This window comes from Triturus cristatus, chromosome 12 (assembly GCF_964204655.1).
Source record: "Triturus cristatus chromosome 12, aTriCri1.1, whole genome shotgun sequence".
NCBI classification, from domain to species: domain Eukaryota; kingdom Metazoa; phylum Chordata; class Amphibia; order Caudata; family Salamandridae; genus Triturus; species Triturus cristatus.
The window spans coordinates 727,630,167-727,649,043 of record NC_140595.1 but is presented as its reverse complement, the minus strand read 5'-3'; the positions used below and the strand labels follow the sequence as shown (position 1 = coordinate 727,649,043).

Below are 18,877 nucleotides of genomic sequence, written 5' to 3'. Positions count from 1 at the left end.
TACAGTGTAAAACATTTGTTGTACACACTCAGTCAGCAAATGGTCTCACACACTCAAGAACTGAACTCTAGGCCATTGGTTTGCATACAAAAGATATTGTTGTTTTATTTTAGAACCAACAATAGGTATCAAAATATACTTTCTCAGAATGAGATGCTTTAGTTAAATACTTTGCAATAGGCAATTGACTTTTGCAGGTCATAGTTACAGTTTATTGCAATAGGCAACACAATTTGAATCACAATAATACATTGAGCTCAATGGGAATTTTAAGTTATATGCAATTAATTACTTTCAGGATTACTTTTCTAAATCCAGGACTGGATCCTAGATTCAGTCCTGGGACAGTTCTTGGAAACAAGTGAGTAAATTCGTTTTAGTTACTGTTGTGATTTTTAAGCAATATTTTGCTATTTTAAAAGTTGACACTTAGAAACTTTTGCTGATCAAAATACCAACGTTATCCTATGGAAGGAAATTCACTTAGCAGGTAAGTGGGATTATGGTTACTTTTTCTAGGTCAGTGTTGGATCCTAGATCCAGCACTACTGTACCACCTGTAAGCAGTTGAGAAACTGCGTTTAAGTTATACAGGCGATTTTTAAGGAATATTTACATGTTTGCAAAATCGACACTTAGAAGAAATTTCACAGAAAAACAGTCAATGGTTTCCTATGGAAGAAAATTCAAGTTACGGGTAAAGTACGTTCTCGTTACTTTTGTAATCCAGTGCTGGGCTCCTAGGCTCAGTACTGGGACATCTATCTAAAACAGGTAAACAATTACGTTTTCACAGTTGGTACGATTTTTAAAGAATATTTGTAAGTTTCAAAAATCGACACTTAGAAAATTTTCAACAAAAAGCAGGCAATGATATCCCATGGAAGGAAATTCGAGTTACTGGAAAGTACGGTTAAAATTACTTTTCAGGGTCAGTACCGAGCTCCAAGATGCAGCACTGAGGTCTCTCCTGATAACAGGTGAGTAAATCAGAATTCGTTGTTCGGCTGATTTTAGATGAATATTTTAAAGTTCCAAAACTCCACACCACTTAGAAGAATTTCCAAGTGAAACCACTCAATGTTAGCCTATGGAAGAAAAGTGAGTTATCGGCTTTTAGGTAAGTACTCGACTGGCAGAGTTATGGTTCTGGGCATAGACTCAGGGGTCTCCCAGGGGAGTCCCAGCCTACTTGCCAAGCCTTAAACTCCCCTTTTATTACATATAATTTACACCTAAGGTAGGCCCTAGGTAGTCCTAGGTGCATGATGCTATGTAAGTAAAAAATAAGCTATGTACTTTGGTGGTTCGCGTGTCCTGTAAGTACCAAACAGTCTATTTCATTTTTCACTACTGTGAGGTCTACCCCTCTCATAGGTTAGCTCTGTGTATTCCCCTATACTTTTAATTTGGTAATTCCATATCGGAGAGGAGTAGCTTTATTTATTTATTGAAAATCCTACTTACTGGTGAGGTTGGATTTAACTTTACTATTTTAGAAATGCCACTTTTAGAGAGTGAACATTTCTCTGCACTTACTGCTCTATTTGCCTGAAACCTGGCCCCAATACACGTCTGGATTGGGCTGGGTGACAGCAAAATGTGTGCCTTCCCTCTAAAGAGCCACAACACAGGTCACTCAACTGCACCTGGGGGGTGATCTCTGCTCCCCCTCCACCCCCAATAGGTTCAAGAACGATAATTTATGTAAGTAAATACATTATAGCTACAGCTTATAATCATGCGAGTTTAAATCATTTGTTGTTAGATGGTTTAAATATTTGAAAGGATCTGTTTTTAATAGACATTTTACAAAAACCACTGGTACATTTGCTAATTCTGTAAAATTAACACCCAACTGCCGTGACATTGCCAACCACAATGCCGTGACTCGGATTCGAACCGAGGTTGCTGCGGCCACAACGCAGAGTACTAACCACTATACGATCACGGCGAGCTATTGGGCTCAACGACATACAGTGACATGGAGAATTTATAATTCGGAACACTCAGGGCTGTTCCTGTGATAGGCTGGATGTATTCATTGCTTCCTCATTCCTCATTCAGAGGCTGCGTCTCCTCAGTGGTTGATAGGCTGAAACCGTTTCCTGGCCGCCTGCTTGTGAAATGCCAGGAGTCAAAGATCACACATTACACTTGCGGACCTGTGATGGGACACCAATGCAGAGAAACCCACCTGGCACAGACCTTCTATTCTGTCTATTAGACCTGCATCTTCCCTGCACCTTTCAAGCCATTTGTATGTGAAGCAAGAAAGAGTTAGAGAGTGATCCATCTACACTTTTATAGGGAGGATGTCGCCGTGAGCTCCTCCCAGCTAATCACACGAACAGCAGAAAAGCAAGATAAATACACAGTTGAGGGGTGGGCTGCATGGTTATGTTTTTGAGTAAATATTGAAACTGACCTCAGTGGCTCATTAGCAGAGCTGCGGCTAATGACTGGTGCCAAATCATGATGAAGCAAGCACCATGGCTCGTAGGGGACCCACAACACGCTTTTCTTAGCTCACTGAATTAAAGTATAAACTTCCGCCGTGTGTGAGTGGTAAAGGCTTGTTAATATGGTTCCTTTTCCAATTCAAGTCTGACAACAAGAGGCAGGAACCACGTGGCTTCGGAAGCTCAGGAAAGTAGCCACCAACCACAGAGAAAGAGAGAACTGGCAGTATGAGAGGTGGAGAAAACAGAAGCGGGAGCAAGGAGCTCAAATGAGATTGATGGCGTTTAAATAGAGCGCGTAAAGGAACAGTTACACAGCTAAGAAATGGGAAAGACAGACTAGGGAAAAAAACACAGAAAGAGCCTGTAGATGAAATTCTCTTCCTGGGACAGCAGGTTAAGAGAAATTACACATGGGGAGGTTAAGCATGTAACACGGGGGAGAATAAAAAAGAAAATGCAGTTTTATGAAGTGTGTTTGCCAATCCAGCCAGCACTTTTGTTCTATTTCTCTCTTTGCGTCTTTTATTGGTAAAGTAACTTTCAAGTGCATGCGCAGGTATGAATGAGAGAGCAACGGTATAATAATTTGAAGCGTTTACACCAGTGCTAAAGTAGGAATGAGGTGTAGCAAAGACATGAAAGAGGTAGCGATAACAAATATGTGGAGAGGCAATAGTGACACAAAAATAAGCCACCTATTTATAAAACTGAAATGGAAGAAATACTAAAGGTTAACTTCTGAAATTGTAGCCGATAATAAAAATATTCTCGTTGTTGGCAGGATTCGAACCTGCGCGGGGATACCCCAATTGATTTCGAGTCCATCGCCTTAACCACTCGGCCACAACAACTTGCTGTAAGCTGCTTACAAATATTTTGTTTGAAAGTTTTTCCACATCAAAGTACTGATATTCTGCAATGCGCTTTTTAAAAACAATGTTTTTTTCATCATGCACGTTCTGTCCTAAAAACAAAAATTGCATGAGTATATCTCTGGATCTGTAAAAGGATACGCTTGCATTCAAACTCTCTTGTGGCACTCAAGTTTTTTGGACCCTGTTGCACTCTGTTTTTGCGCTGCTTTTAGTCTACGACCCATATTACAGAAGTCAACCATCTCTGAGTATTTGGGACTCCTTTGTAAGTGCCTTATCTTTAATCCTTGAAAAGCTCTATAATAAAGGGGTCTGTCAAAGATTGCTTGAATGGAAGATAAAAGAAGGCCCACTTGTCTCACCAAATGCAGTAGAGAAACCTGATGTTTTACTCATGTTATCCTTAGTTCAGTTTTTGTTAGACCTGGCATCCTTAAGGTGGCCTACCAGCAACCTTTTTGCTTTTCACCTCACGTTTTGCTGTATCTTTATGTTGGCCTTAGGACTCTAATCACTTTATCACTACTGTGAGAAAGTGGCTCTGTATATACTGTTCCCAAATAGGTACAGTGTGCACAGAGTCCCCAGTCCCCAGAGGTTTGGCAGAGGCTAAAGTTAGATATAACCTTACTCTCTAAAGTGGTAGCTTGCCGAGCAGTAAGGCAGTATCAGAGTACAGTGTAAAACATTTTTTGTACACACTCAGTCAGCAAATGGTCTCACACACTCAAGAACTGAACTCTAGGCCATTGGTTTGCATACAAAAGATATTGTTGTTTTATTTTAGAACCAACAATAGGTATCAAAATATACTTTCTCAGAATGAGATGCTTTAGTTAAATACTTTGCAATAGGCAATTGACTTTTGCAGGTCATAGTTACAGTTTATTGCAATAGGCAACACAATTTGAATCACAATAATACATTGAGCTCAATGGGAATTTTAAGTTATATGCAATTAATTACTTTCAGGATTACTTTTCTAAATCCAGGACTGGATCCTAGATTCAGTCCTGGGACAGTTCTTGGAAACAAGTGAGTAAATTCGTTTTAGTTACTGTTGTGATTTTTAAGCAATATTTTGCTATTTTAAAAGTTGACACTTAGAAACTTTTGCTGATCAAATTACCAATGTTATCCTATGGAAGGAAATTCACTTAGCAGGTAAGTGGGGTTATGGTTACTTTTTCTAGGTCAGTGTTGGATCCTAGATCCAGCACTACTGTACCACCTGTAAGCAGTTGAGAAACTGCGTTTAAGTTATACAGGCGATTTTTAAGGAATATTTACATGTTTGCAAAATCGACAAATTAGAAGAAATTTCACAGAAAAACAGTCAATGGTTTCCTATGGAAGAAAATTCAAGTTACGGGTAAAGTACGTTCTCGTTACTTTTGTAATCCAGTGCTGGGCTCCTAGGCTCAGTACTGGGACATCTATCTAAAACAGGTAAACAATTACGTTTTCACAGTTGGTACGATTTTTAAAGAATATTTGTAAGTTTCAAAAATCGACACTTAGAAAATTTTCAGCAAAAAGCAGGCAATGATATCCCATGGAAGGAAATTCGAGTTACTGGTAAGTACGGTTAAAATTACTTTTCAGGGTCAGTACTGAGCTCCAAGATGCAGCACTGAGGTCTCTCCTGATAACAGGTGAGTAAATCAGAATTCGTTGTTCGGCTGATTTTAGATGAATATTTTAAAGTTCCAAAACTCCACACCACTTAGAAGAATTTCCAAGTGAAACCACTGAATGTTAGCCTATGGAAGAAAAGTGAGTTATCGGCTTTTAGGTAAGTACTCGACTGGCAGAGTTATGGTTCTGGGCATAGACTCAGGGGTCTCCCAGGGGAGTCCCAGCCTACTTGCCAAGCCTTAAACTCCCCTTTTATTACATATAATTTACACCTAAGGTAGGCCCTAGGTAGTCCTAGGTGCATGATGCTATGTAAGTAAAAAATAAGCTATGTACTTTGGTGGTTCGCGTGTCCTGTAAGTACCAAACAGTCTATTTCATTTTTCACTACGGTGAGGTCTACCCCTCTCATAGGTTAGCTCTGTGTATTCCCCTATACTTTTAATTTGGTAATTCCATATCGGAGAGGAGTAGCTTTATTTATTTATTGAAAATCCTACTTACTGGTGAGGTTGGATTTAACTTTACTATTTTAGAAATGCCACTTTTAGAGAGTGAACATGTCTCTGCACTTACTGCTCTATTTGCCTGAAACCTGGCCCCAATACACGTCTGGATTGGGCTGGGTGACAGCAAAATTTGTGCCTTCCCTCTAGAGAGCCACAACACAGGTCACTCAACTGCACTTGGGGGGTGAGCTCCGCTCCCCCTCCACCCCCAATAGGTTCAAGAACGATAATTTATGTAAGTAAATACATTATAGCTACAGCTTATAATCATGCGAGTTTAAATCATTTGTTGTTAGATGGTTTAAATATTTGAAAGGATCTGTTTTTAATAGACATTTTACAAAAACCACTGGTACATTTGCTAATTCTGTAAAATTAACACCCAACTGCCGTGACATTGCCAACCACAATGCCGTGACTCGGATCCGAACCGAGGTTGCTGCGGCCACAACGCAGAGTACTAACCACTTTACGATCACGGCGAGCTACTTGGGCTCAACGACATACAGTGACATGGAGAATTTATAATTCGGAACACTCAGGGCTGTTTCTGTGATAGGCTGGATGTATTCATTGCTTCCTCATTCCTCATTCAGAGGCTGCGTCTCCTCAGTGGTTGATAGGCTGAAACCGTTTCCTGGCCGCCTGCTTGTGAAATGCCAGGAGTCAAAGATCACACATTACACTTGCGGACCTGTGATGGGACACCAATGCAGAGAAACCCACCTGGCACAGACCTTCTATTCTGTCTATTAGACCTGCATCTTCCCTGCACCTTTCAAGCCATTTGTATGTGAAGCAAGAAAGAGTTAGAGAGTGATCCATCTACACTTTTATAGGGAGGATGTCGCCTTGAGCTCCTCCCAGCTAATCACACGAACAGCAGAAAAGCAAGATAAATACACAGTTGAGGGGTGGGCTGCATGGTTATGTTTTTGAGTAAATATTGAAACTGACCTCAGTGGCTCATTAGCAGAGCTGCGGCTAATGACTGGTGCCAAATCATGATGAAGCAAGCACCATGGCTCGTAGGGGACCCACAACACGCTTTTCTTAGCTCACTGAATTAAAGTATAAACTTCCGCCGTGTGTGAGTGGTAAAGGCTTGTTAATATGGTTCCTTTTCCAATTCAAGTCTGACAACAAGAGGCAGGAACCACGTGGCTTCGGAAGCTCAGGAAAGTAGCCACTAACCACAGAGAAAGAGAGAACTGGCAGTATGAGAGGTGGAGAAAACAGAAGCGGGAGCAAGGAGCTCAAATGAGATTGATGGCGTTTAAATAGAGCGCGTAAAGGAACAGTTACACAGCTAAGAAATGGGAAAGACAGACTAGGGAAAAAAACACAGAAAGAGCCTGTAGATGAAATTCTCTTCCTGGGACAGCAGGTTAAGAGAAATTACACATGGGGAGGTTAAGCATGTAACACGGGGGAGAATAAAAAAGAAAATGCAGTTTTATGAAGTGTGTTTGCCAATCCAGCCAGCACTTTTGTTCTATTTCTCTCTTTGCGTCTTTTATTGGTAAAGTAACTTTCAAGTGCATGCGCAGGTATGAATGAGAGAGCAACGGTATAATAATTTGAAGCGTTTACACCAGTGCTAAAGTAGGAATGAGGTGTAGCAAAGACATGAAAGAGGTAGCGATAACAAATATGTGGAGAGGCAATAGTGACACAAAAATAAGCCACCTATTTATAAAACTGAAATGGAAGAAATACTAAAGGTTAACTTCTGAAATTGTAGCCGATAATAAAAAGATTCTCGTTGTTGGCAGGATTCGAACCTGCGCGGGGATACCCCAATGGATTTCGAGTCCATCGCCTTAACCACTCGGCCACAAGAACTTGCTGTAAGCTGCTTACAAATATTTTGTTTGAAAGTTTTTCCACATCAAAGTACTGATATTCTGCAATGCGCTTTTTAAAAACAATGTTTTTTTCATCATGCACGTTCTGTCCTAAAAACAAAAATTGCATGAGTATATCTCTGGATCTGTAAAAGGATACGCTTGCATTCAAACTCTCTTGTGGCACTCAAGTTTTTTGGACCCTGTTGCACTCTGTTTTTGCGCTGCTTTTAGTCTACGACCCATATTACAGAAGTCAACCATCTCTGAGTATTTGGGACTCCTTTGTAAGTGCCTTATCTTTAATCCTTGAAAAGCTCTATAATAAAGGGGTCGGTCAAAGATTGCTTGAATGGAAGATAAAAGAAGGCCCACTTGTCTCACCAAATGCAGTAGAGAAACCTGATGTTTTACTCATGTTATCCTTAGTTCAGTTTTTGTTAGACCTGGCATCCTTAAGGTGGCCTACCAGCAACCTTTTTGCTTTTCACCTCACGTTTTGCTGTATCTTTATGTTGGCCTTAGGACTCTAATCACTTTATCACTACTGTGAGAAAGTGGCTCTGTATATACTGTTCCCAAATAGGTACAGTGTGCACAGAGTCCCCAGTCCCCAGAGGTTTGGCAGAGGCTAAAGTTAGATATAACCTTACTCTCTAAAGTGGTAGCTTGCCGAGCAGTAAGGCAGTATCAGAGTACAGTGTAAAACATTTGTTGTACACACTCAGTCAGCAAATGGTCTCACACACTCAAGAACTGAACTCTAGGCCATTGGTTTGCATACAAAAGATATTGTTGTTTTATTTTAGAACCAACAATAGGTATCAAAATATACTTTCTCAGAATGAGATGCTTTAGTTAAATACTTTGCAATAGGCAATTGACTTTTGCAGGTCATAGTTACAGTTTATTGCAATAGGCAACACAATTTGAATCACAATAATACATTGAGCTCAATGGGAATTTTAAGTTATATGCAATTAATTACTTTCAGGATTACTTTTCTAAATCCAGGACTGGATCCTAGATTCAGTCCTGGGACAGTTCTTGGAAACAAGTGAGTAAATTCGTTTTAGTTACTGTTGTGATTTTTAAGCAATATTTTGCTATTTTAAAAGTTGACACTTAGCAAGTTTTGCTGATCAAAATACCAACGTTATCCTATGGAAGGAAATTCACTTAGCAGGTAAGTGGGATTATGGTTACTTTTTCTAGGTCAGTGTTGGATCCTAGATCCAGCACTACTGTACCACCTGTAAGCAGTTGAGAAACTGCGTTTAAGTTATACAGGCGATTTTTAAGGAATATTTACATGTTTGCAAAATCGACACTTAGAAGAAATTTCACAGAAAAACAGTCAATGGTTTCCTATAGAAGAAAATTCAAGTTACGGGTAAAGTACGTTCTCGTTACTTTTGTAATCCAGTGCTGGGCTCCTAGGCTCAGTACTGGGACATCTATCTAAAACAGGTAAACAATTACGTTTTCACAGTTGGTACGATTTTTAAAGAATATTTGTAAGTTTCAAAAATCGACACTTAGAAAATTTTCAGCAAAAAGCAGGCAATGATATCCCATGGAAGGAAATTCGAGTTACTGGTAAGTACGGTTAAAATTACTTTTCAGGGTCAGTACCGAGCTCCAAGATGCATCACTGAGGTCTCTCCTGATAACAGGTGAGTAAATCAGAATTCGTTGTTCGGCTGATTTTAGATGAATATTTTAAAGTTCCAAAACTCCACACCACTTAGAAGAATTTCCAAGTGAAACCACTCAATGTTAGCCTATGGAAGAAAAGTGAGTTATCGGCTTTTAGGTAAGTACTCGACTGGCAGAGTTATGGTTCTGGGCATAGACTCAGGGGTCTCCCAGGGGAGTCCCAGCCTACTTGCCAAGCCTTAAACTCCCCTTTTATTACATATAATTTACACCTAAGGTAGGCCCTAGGTAGTCCTAGGTGCATGATGCTATGTAAGTAAAAAATAAGCTATGTACTTTGGTGGTTCGCGTGTCCTGTAAGTACCAAACAGTCTATTTCATTTTTCACTACTGTGAGGTCTACCCATCTCATAGGTTAGCTCTGTGTATTCCCCTATACTTTTAATTTGGTAATTCCATATCGGAGAGGAGTAGCTTTATTTATTTATTGAAAATCCTACTTACTGGTGAGGTTGGATTTAACTTTACTATTTTAGAAATGCCACTTTTAGAGAGTGAACATTTCTCTGCACTGACTGCTCTATTTGCCTGAAACCTGGCCCCAATACACGTCTGGATTGGGCTGGGTGACAGCAAAATGTGTGCCTTCCCTCTAGAGAGCCACAACACAGGTCACTCAACTGCACCTGGGGGGTGATCTCCGCTCCCCCTCCACCCCCAATAGGTTCAAGAACGATAATTTATGTAAGTAAATACATTATAGCTACAGCTTATAATCATGCGAGTTTAAATCATTTGTTGTTAGATGGTTTAAATATTTGAAAGGATCTGTTTTTAATAGACATTTTACAAAAACCACTGGTACATTTGCTAATTCTGTAAAATTAACACCCAACTGCCGTGACATTGCCAACCACAATGCCGTGACTCGGATTCGAACCGAGGTTGCTGCGGCCACAACGCAGAGTACTAACCACTATACGATCACGGCGAGCTACTTGGGCTCAACGACATACAGTGACATGGAGAATTTATAATTCGGAACACTCAGGGCTGTTCCTGTGATAGGCTGGATGTATTCATTGCTTCCTCATTCCTCATTCAGAGGCTGCGTCTCCTCAGTGGTTGATAGGCTGAAACCGTTTCCTGGCCGCCTGCTTGTGAAATGCCAGGAGTCAAAGATCACACATTACACTTGCGGACCTGTGATGGGACACCAATGCAGAGAAACCCACCTGGCACAGACCTTCTATTCTGTCTATTAGACCTGCATCTTCCCTGCACCTTTCAAGCCATTTGTATGTGAAGCAAGAAAGAGTTAGAGAGTGATCCATCTACACTTTTATAGGGAGGATGTCGCCGTGAGCTCCTCCCAGCTAATCACACGAACAGCAGAAAAGCAAGATAAATACACAGTTGAGGGGTGGGCTGCATGGTTATGTTTTTGAGTAAATATTGAAACTGACCTCAGTGGCTCATTAGCAGAGCTGCGGCTAATGACTGGTGCCAAATCATGATGAAGCAAGCACCATGGCTCGTAGGGGACCCACAACACGCTTTTCTTAGCTCACTGAATTAAAGTATAAACTTCCGCCGTGTGTGAGTGGTAAAGGCTTGTTAATATGGTTCCTTTTCCAATTCAAGTCTGACAACAAGAGGCAGGAACCACGTGGCTTCGGAAGCTCAGGAAAGTAGCCACCAACCACAGAGAAAGAGAGAACTGGCAGTATGAGAGGTGGAGAAAACAGAAGCGGGAGCAAGGAGCTCAAATGAGATTGATGGCGTTTAAATAGAGCGCGTAAAGGAACAGTTACACAGCTAAGAAATGGGAAAGACAGACTAGGGAAAAAAACACAGAAAGAGCCTGTAGATGAAATTCTCTTCCTGGGACAGCAGGTTAAGAGAAATTACACATGGGGAGGTTAAGCATGTAACACGGGGGAGAATAAAAAAGAAAATGCAGTTTTATGAAGTGTGTTTGCCAATCCAGCCAGCACTTTTGTTCTATTTCTCTCTTTGCGTCTTTTATTGGTAAAGTAACTTTCAAGTGCATGCGCAGGTATGAATGAGAGAGCAACGGTATAATAATTTGAAGCGTTTACACCAGTGCTAAAGTAGGAATGAGGTGTAGCAAAGACATGAAAGAGGTAGCGATAACAAATATGTGGAGAGGCAATAGTGACACAAAAATAAGCCACCTATTTATAAAACTGAAATGGAAGAAATACTAAAGGTTAACTTCTGAAATTGTAGCCGATAATAAAAAGATTCTCGTTGTTGGCAGGATTCGAACCTGCGCGGGGACACCCCAATGGATTTCGAGTCCATCGCCTTAACCACTCGGCCACAACAACTTGCTGTAAGCTGCTTACAAATATTTTGTTTGAAAGTTTTTCCACATCAAAGTACTGATATTCTGCAATGCGCTTTTTAAAAACAATGTTTTTTTCATCATGCACGTTCTGTCCTAAAAACAAAAATTGCATGAGTATATCTCTGGATCTGTAAAAGGATACGCTTGCATTCAAACTCTCTTGTGGCACTCAAGTTTTTTGGACCCTGTTGCACTCTGTTTTTGCGCTGCTTTTAGTCTACGACCCATATTACAGAAGTCAACCATCTCTGAGTATTTGGGACTCCTTTGTAAGTGCCTTATCTTTAATCCTTGAAAAGCTCTATAATAAAGGGGTCTGTCAAAGATTGCTTGAATGGAAGATAAAAGAAGGCCCACTTGTCTCACCAAATGCAGTAGAGAAACCTGATGTTTTACTCATGTTATCCTTAGTTCAGTTTTTGTTAGACCTGGCATCCTTAAGGTGGCCTACCAGCAACCTTTTTGCTTTTCACCTCACGTTTTGCTGTATCTTTATGTTGGCCTTAGGACTCTAATCACTTTATCACTACTGTGAGAAAGTGGCTCTGTATATACTGTTCCCAAATAGGTACAGTGTGCACAGAGTCCCCAGTCCCCAGAGGTTTGGCAGAGGCTAAAGTTAGATATAACCTTACTCTCTAAAGTGGTAGCTTGCCGAGCAGTAAGGCAGTATCAGAGTACAGTGTAAAACATTTGTTGTACACACTCAGTCAGCAAATGGTCTCACACACTCAAGAACTGAACTCTAGGCCATTGGTTTGCATACAAAAGATATTGTTGTTTTATTTTAGAACCAACAATAGGTATCAAAATATACTTTCTCAGAATGAGATGCTTTAGTTAAATACTTTGCAATAGGCAATTGACTTTTGCAGGTCATAGTTACAGTTTATTGCAATAGGCAACACAATTTGAATCACAATAATACATTGAGCTCAATGGGAATTTTAAGTTATATGCAATTAATTACTTTCAGGATTACTTTTCTAAATCCAGGACTGGATCCTAGATTCAGTCCTGGGACAGTTCTTGGAAACAAGTGAGTAAATTCGTTTTAGTTACTGTTGTGATTTTTAAGCAATATTTTGCTATTTTAAAAGTTGACACTTAGAAACTTTTGCTGATCAAAATACCAACGTTATCCTATGGAAGGAAATTCACTTAGCAGGTAAGTGGGATTATGGTTACTTTTTCTAGGTCAGTGTTGGATCCTAGATCCAGCACTACTGTACCACCTGTAAGCAGTTGAGAAACTGCGTTTAAGTTATACAGGCGATTTTTAAGGAATATTTACATGTTTGCAAAATCGACACTTAGAAGAAATTTCACAGAAAAACAGTCAATGGTTTCCTATGGAAGAAAATTCAAGTTACGGGTAAAGTACGTTCTCGTTACTTTTGTAATCCAGTGCTGGGCTCCTAGGCTCAGTACTGGGACATCTATCTAAAACAGGTAAACAATTACGTTTTCACAGTTGGTACGATTTTTAAAGAATATTTGTAAGTTTCAAAAATCGACACTTAGAAAATTTTCAGCAAAAAGCAGGCAATGATATCCCATGGAAGGAAATTCGAGTTACTGGTAAGTACGGTTAAAATTACTTTTCAGGGTCAGTACCGAGCTCCAAGATGCAGCACTGAGGTCTCTCCTGATAACAGGTGAGTAAATCAGAATTCGTTGTTCGGCTGATTTTAGATGAATATTTTAAAGTTCCAAAACTCCACACCACTTAGAAGAATTTCCAAGTGAAACCACTCAATGTTAGCCTATGGAAGAAAAGTGAGTTATCGGCTTTTAGGTAAGTACTCGACTGGCAGAGTTATGGTTCTGGGCATAGACTCAGGGGTCTCCCAGGGGAGTCCCAGCCTACTTGCCAAGCCTTAAACTCCCCTTTTATTACATATAATTTACACCTAAGGTAGGCCCTAGGTAGTCCTAGGTGCATGATGCTATGTAAGTAAAAAATAAGCTATGTACTTTGGTGGTTCGCGTGTCCTGTAAGTACCAAACAGTCTATTTCATTTTTCACTACTGTGAGGTCTACCCATCTCATAGGTTAGCTCTGTGTATTCCCCTATACTTTTAATTTGGTAATTCCATATCGGAGAGGAGTAGCTTTATTTATTTATTGAAAATCCTACTTACTGGTGAGGTTGGATTTAACTTTACTATTTTAGAAATGCCACTTTTAGAGAGTGAACATTTCTCTGCACTGACTGCTCTATTTGCCTGAAACCTGGCCCCAATACACGTCTGGATTGGGCTGGGTGACAGCAAAATGTGTGCCTTCCCTCTAGAGAGCCACAACACAGGTCACTCAACTGCACCTGGGGGGTGATCTCCGCTCCCCCTCCACCCCCAATAGGTTCAAGAACGATAATTTATGTAAGTAAATACATTATAGCTACAGCTTATAATCATGCGAGTTTAAATCATTTGTTGTTAGATGGTTTAAATATTTGAAAGGATCTGTTTTTAATAGACATTTTACAAAAACCACTGGTACATTTGCTAATTCTGTAAAATTAACACCCAACTGCCGTGACATTGCCAACCACAATGCCGTGACTCGGATTCGAACCGAGGTTGCTGCGGCCACAACGCAGAGTACTAACCACTATACGATCACGGCGAGCTACTTGGGCTCAACGACATACAGTGACATGGAGAATTTATAATTCGGAACACTCAGGGCTGTTCCTGTGATAGGCTGGATGTATTCATTGCTTCCTCATTCCTCATTCAGAGGCTGCGTCTCCTCAGTGGTTGATAGGCTGAAACCGTTTCCTGGCCGCCTGCTTGTGAAATGCCAGGAGTCAAAGATCACACATTACACTTGCGGACCTGTGATGGGACACCAATGCAGAGAAACCCACCTGGCACAGACCTTCTATTCTGTCTATTAGACCTGCATCTTCCCTGCACCTTTCAAGCCATTTGTATGTGAAGCAAGAAAGAGTTAGAGAGTGATCCATCTACACTTTTATAGGGAGGATGTCGCCGTGAGCTCCTCCCAGCTAATCACACGAACAGCAGAAAAGCAAGATAAATACACAGTTGAGGGGTGGGCTGCATGGTTATGTTTTTGAGTAAATATTGAAACTGACCTCAGTGGCTCATTAGCAGAGCTGCGGCTAATGACTGGTGCCAAATCATGATGAAGCAAGCACCATGGCTCGTAGGGGACCCACAACACGCTTTTCTTAGCTCACTGAATTAAAGTATAAACTTCCGCCGTGTGTGAGTGGTAAAGGCTTGTTAATATGGTTCCTTTTCCAATTCAAGTCTGACAACAAGAGGCAGGAACCACGTGGCTTCGGAAGCTCAGGAAAGTAGCCACCAACCACAGAGAAAGAGAGAACTGGCAGTATGAGAGGTGGAGAAAACAGAAGCGGGAGCAAGGAGCTCAAATGAGATTGATGGCGTTTAAATAGAGCGCGTAAAGGAACAGTTACACAGCTAAGAAATGGGAAAGACAGACTAGGGAAAAAAACACAGAAAGAGCCTGTAGATGAAATTCTCTTCCTGGGACAGCAGGTTAAGAGAAATTACACATGGGGAGGTTAAGCATGTAACACGGGGGAGAATAAAAAAGAAAATGCAGTTTTATGAAGTGTGTTTGCCAATCCAGCCAGCACTTTTGTTCTATTTCTCTCTTTGCGTCTTTTATTGGTAAAGTAACTTTCAAGTACATGCGCAGGTATGAATGAGAGAGCAACGGTATAATAATTTGAAGCGTTTACACCAGTGCTAAAGTAGGAATGAGGTGTAGCAAAGACATGAAAGAGGTAGCGATAACAAATATGTGGAGAGGCAATAGTGACACAAAAATAAGCCACCTATTTATAAAACTGAAATGGAAGAAATACTAAAGGTTAACTTCTGAAATTGTAGCCGATAATAAAAAGATTCTCGTTGTTGGCAGGATTCGAACCTGCGCGGGGACACCCCAATGGATTTCGAGTCCATCGCCTTAACCACTCGGCCACAACAACTTGCTGTAAGCTGCTTACAAATATTTTGTTTGAAAGTTTTTCCACATCAAAGTACTGATATTCTGCAATGCGCTTTTTAAAAACAATGTTTTTTTCATCATGCACGTTCTGTCCTAAAAACAAAAATTGCATGAGTATATCTCTGGATCTGTAAAAGGATACGCTTGCATTCAAACTCTCTTGTGGCACTCAAGTTTTTTGGACCCTGTTGCACTCTGTTTTTGCGCTGCTTTTAGTCTACGACCCATATTACAGAAGTCAACCATCTCTGAGTATTTGGGACTCCTTTGTAAGTGCCTTATCTTTAATCCTTGAAAAGCTCTATAATAAAGGGGTCTGTCAAAGATTGCTTGAATGGAAGATAAAAGAAGGCCCACTTGTCTCACCAAATGCAGTAGAGAAACCTGATGTTTTACTCATGTTATCCTTAGTTCAGTTTTTGTTAGACCTGGCATCCTTAAGGTGGCCTACCAGCAACCTTTTTGCTTTTCACCTCACGTTTTGCTGTATCTTTATGTTGGCCTTAGGACTCTAATCACTTTATCACTACTGTGAGAAAGTGGCTCTGTATATACTGTTCCCAAATAGGTACAGTGTGCACAGAGTCCCCAGTCCCCAGAGGTTTGGCAGAGGCTAAAGTTAGATATAACCTTACTCTCTAAAGTGGTAGCTTGCCGAGCAGTAAGGCAGTATCAGAGTACAGTGTAAAACATTTGTTGTACACACTCAGTCAGCAAATGGTCTCACACACTCAAGAACTGAACTCTAGGCCATTGGTTTGCATACAAAAGATATTGTTGTTTTATTTTAGAACCAACAATAGGTATCAAAATATACTTTCTCAGAATGAGATGCTTTAGTTAAATACTTTGCAATAGGCAATTGACTTTTGCAGGTCATAGTTACAGTTTATTGCAATAGGCAACACAATTTGAATCACAATAATACATTGAGCTCAATGGGAATTTTAAGTTATATGCAATTAATTACTTTCAGGATTACTTTTCTAAATCCAGGACTGGATCCTAGATTCAGTCCTGGGACAGTTCTTGGAAACAAGTGAGTAAATTCGTTTTAGTTACTGTTGTGATTTTTAAGCAATATTTTGCTATTTTAAAAGTTGACACTTAGAAACTTTTGCTGATCAAAATACCAACGTTATCCTATGGAAGGAAATTCACTTAGCAGGTAAGTGGGATTATGGTTACTTTTTCTAGGTCAGTGTTGGATCCTAGATCCAGCACTACTGTACCACCTGTAAGCAGTTGAGAAACTGCGTTTAAGTTATACAGGCGATTTTTAAGGAATATTTACATGTTTGCAAAATCGACACTTAGAAGAAATTTCACAGAAAAACAGTCAATGGTTTCCTATGGAAGAAAATTCAAGTTACGGGTAAAGTACGTTCTCGTTACTTTTGTAATCCAGTGCTGGGCTCCTAGGCTCAGTACTGGGACATCTATCTAAAACAGGTAAACAATTACGTTTTCACAGTTGGTACGATTTTTAAAGAATATTTGTAAGTTTCAAAAATCGACACTTAGAAAATTTTCAGCAAAAAGCAGGCAATGATATCCCATGGAAGGAAATTCGAGTTACTGGTAAGTACGGTTAAAATTACTTTTCAGGGTCAGTACCGAGCTCCAAGATGCAGCACTGAGGTCTCTCCTGATAACAGGTGAGTAAATCAGAATTCGTTGTTCGGCTGATTTTAGATGAATATTTTAAAGTTCCAAAACTCCACACCACTTAGAAGAATTTCCACGTGAAACCACTCAATGTTAGCCTATGGAAGAAAAGTGAGTTATCGGCTTTTAGGTAAGTACTCGACTGGCAGAGTTATGGTTCTGGGCATAGACTCAGGGGTCTCCCAGGGGAGTCCCAGCCTACTTGCCAAGCCTTAAACTCCCCTTTTATTACATATAATTTACACCTAAGGTAGGCCCTAGGTAGTCCTAGGTGCATGATGCTATGTAAGTAAAAAATAAGCTATGTACTTTGGTGGTTCGCGTGTCCTGTAAGTACCAAACAGTCTATTTCATTTTTCACTACTGTGAGGTCTACCCCTCTCATAGGTTAGCTCTGTGTATTCCCCTATACTTTTAATTTGGTAATTCCATATCGGAGAGGAGTAGCTTTATTTATTTATTGAAAATCCTACTTACTGGTGAGGTTGGATTTAACTTTACTATTTTAGAAATGCCACTTTTAGAGAGTGAACATTTCTCTGCACTTACTGCTCTATTTGCCTGAAACCTGGCCCCAATACACGTCTGGATTGGGCTGGGTGACAGAAAAATGTGTGCCTTCCCTCTAGAGAGCCACAACACAGGTCACTCAACTGCACCTGGGGGGTGATCTCCGCTCCCCCTCCACCCCCAATAGGTTCAAGAACGATAATTTATGTAAGTAAATACATTATAGCTACAGCTTATAATCATGCGAGTTTAAATCATTTGTTGTTAGATGGTTTAAATATTTGAAAGGATCTGTTTTTAATAGACATTTTACAAAAACCACTGGTACATTTGCTAATTCTGTAAAATTAACACCCAACTGCCGTGACATGGCCAACCACAATGCCATGACTCAGATTCGAACCGAGGTTGCTGCAGCCACAACGCAGAGTACTAACCACTATACGATCACGGCGAGCTACTTGGGCTCAACGACATACAGTGACATGGAGAATTTATAATTCGGAACACTCAGGGCTGTTCCTGTGATAGGCTGGATGTATTCATTGCTTCCTCATTCCTCATTCAGAGGCTGCGTCTCCTCAGTGGTTGATAGGCTGAAACCGTTTCCTGGCCGCCTGCTTGTGAAATGCCAGGAGTCAAAGATCACACATTACACTTGCGGACCTGTGATGGGACACCAATGCAGAGAAACCCACCTGGCACAGACCTTCTATTCTGTCTATTAGACCTGCATCTTCCCTGCACCTTTCAAGCCATTTGTATGTGAAGCAAGAAAGAGTTAGAGAGTGATCCATCTACACTTTTATAGGGAGGATGTCGCCGTGAGCTCCTCCCAGCTAATCACACGAACAGCAGAAAAGCAAGATAAATACACAGTTGAGGGGTGGGCTGCATGGTTATGTTTTTGAGTAAATATTGAAACTGACCTCAGTGGCTCATTAGCAGAGCTGCGGCTAATGACTGGTGCCAAATCATGATGAAGCAAGCACCATGGCTCGTAGGGGACCCACAACACGCTTTTCTTAGCTCACTGAATTAAAGTATAAACTTCCGCCGTGTGTGAGTGGTAAAGGCTTGTTAATATGGTTCCTTTTCCAATTCAAGTCTGACAACAAGAGGCAGGAACCACGTGGCTTCGGAAGCTCAGGAAAGTAGCCACCAACCACAGAGAAAGAGAGAACTGGCAGTATGAGAGGTGGAGAAAACAGAAGCGGGAGCAAGGAGCTCAAATGAGATTGATGGCGTTTAAATAGAGCGCGTAAAGGAACAGTTACACAGCTAAGAAATGGGAAAGACAGACTAGGGAAAAAAACA

General features: G+C 40.6%; 7 non-coding genes across 7 annotated transcripts; all 7 read right to left on the bottom strand.

Moving 5' to 3' along the window:
* Positions 1-1,882: 1,882 nt before the first annotated feature.
* Positions 1,883-1,954, bottom strand: TRNAH-GUG (transfer RNA histidin (anticodon GUG)). Its single transcript has one exon. It is a non-coding gene; the product is annotated as a tRNA-His (tRNA).
* Positions 1,955-3,234: 1,280 nt separating this feature from the next.
* Positions 3,235-3,316, bottom strand: TRNAS-CGA (transfer RNA serine (anticodon CGA)). The gene has a single exon. It is a non-coding gene; the product is annotated as a tRNA-Ser (tRNA).
* Positions 3,317-7,250: 3,934 nt separating this feature from the next.
* On the bottom strand, positions 7,251-7,332 carry TRNAS-CGA (transfer RNA serine (anticodon CGA)). The gene has a single exon. It is a non-coding gene; the product is annotated as a tRNA-Ser (tRNA).
* A 2,580-nt stretch (positions 7,333-9,912) lies between these two features.
* On the bottom strand, positions 9,913-9,984 carry TRNAH-GUG (transfer RNA histidin (anticodon GUG)). Its single transcript has one exon. It is a non-coding gene; the product is annotated as a tRNA-His (tRNA).
* Positions 9,985-11,265: 1,281 nt separating this feature from the next.
* TRNAS-CGA (transfer RNA serine (anticodon CGA)) lies at positions 11,266-11,347 on the bottom strand. Its single transcript has one exon. It is a non-coding gene; the product is annotated as a tRNA-Ser (tRNA).
* Positions 11,348-13,927: 2,580 nt separating this feature from the next.
* Positions 13,928-13,999, bottom strand: TRNAH-GUG (transfer RNA histidin (anticodon GUG)). Its single transcript has one exon. It is a non-coding gene; the product is annotated as a tRNA-His (tRNA).
* A 1,281-nt stretch (positions 14,000-15,280) lies between these two features.
* Positions 15,281-15,362, bottom strand: TRNAS-CGA (transfer RNA serine (anticodon CGA)). The gene has a single exon. It is a non-coding gene; the product is annotated as a tRNA-Ser (tRNA).
* Between the last annotated feature and the right edge of the window lie 3,515 nt (positions 15,363-18,877).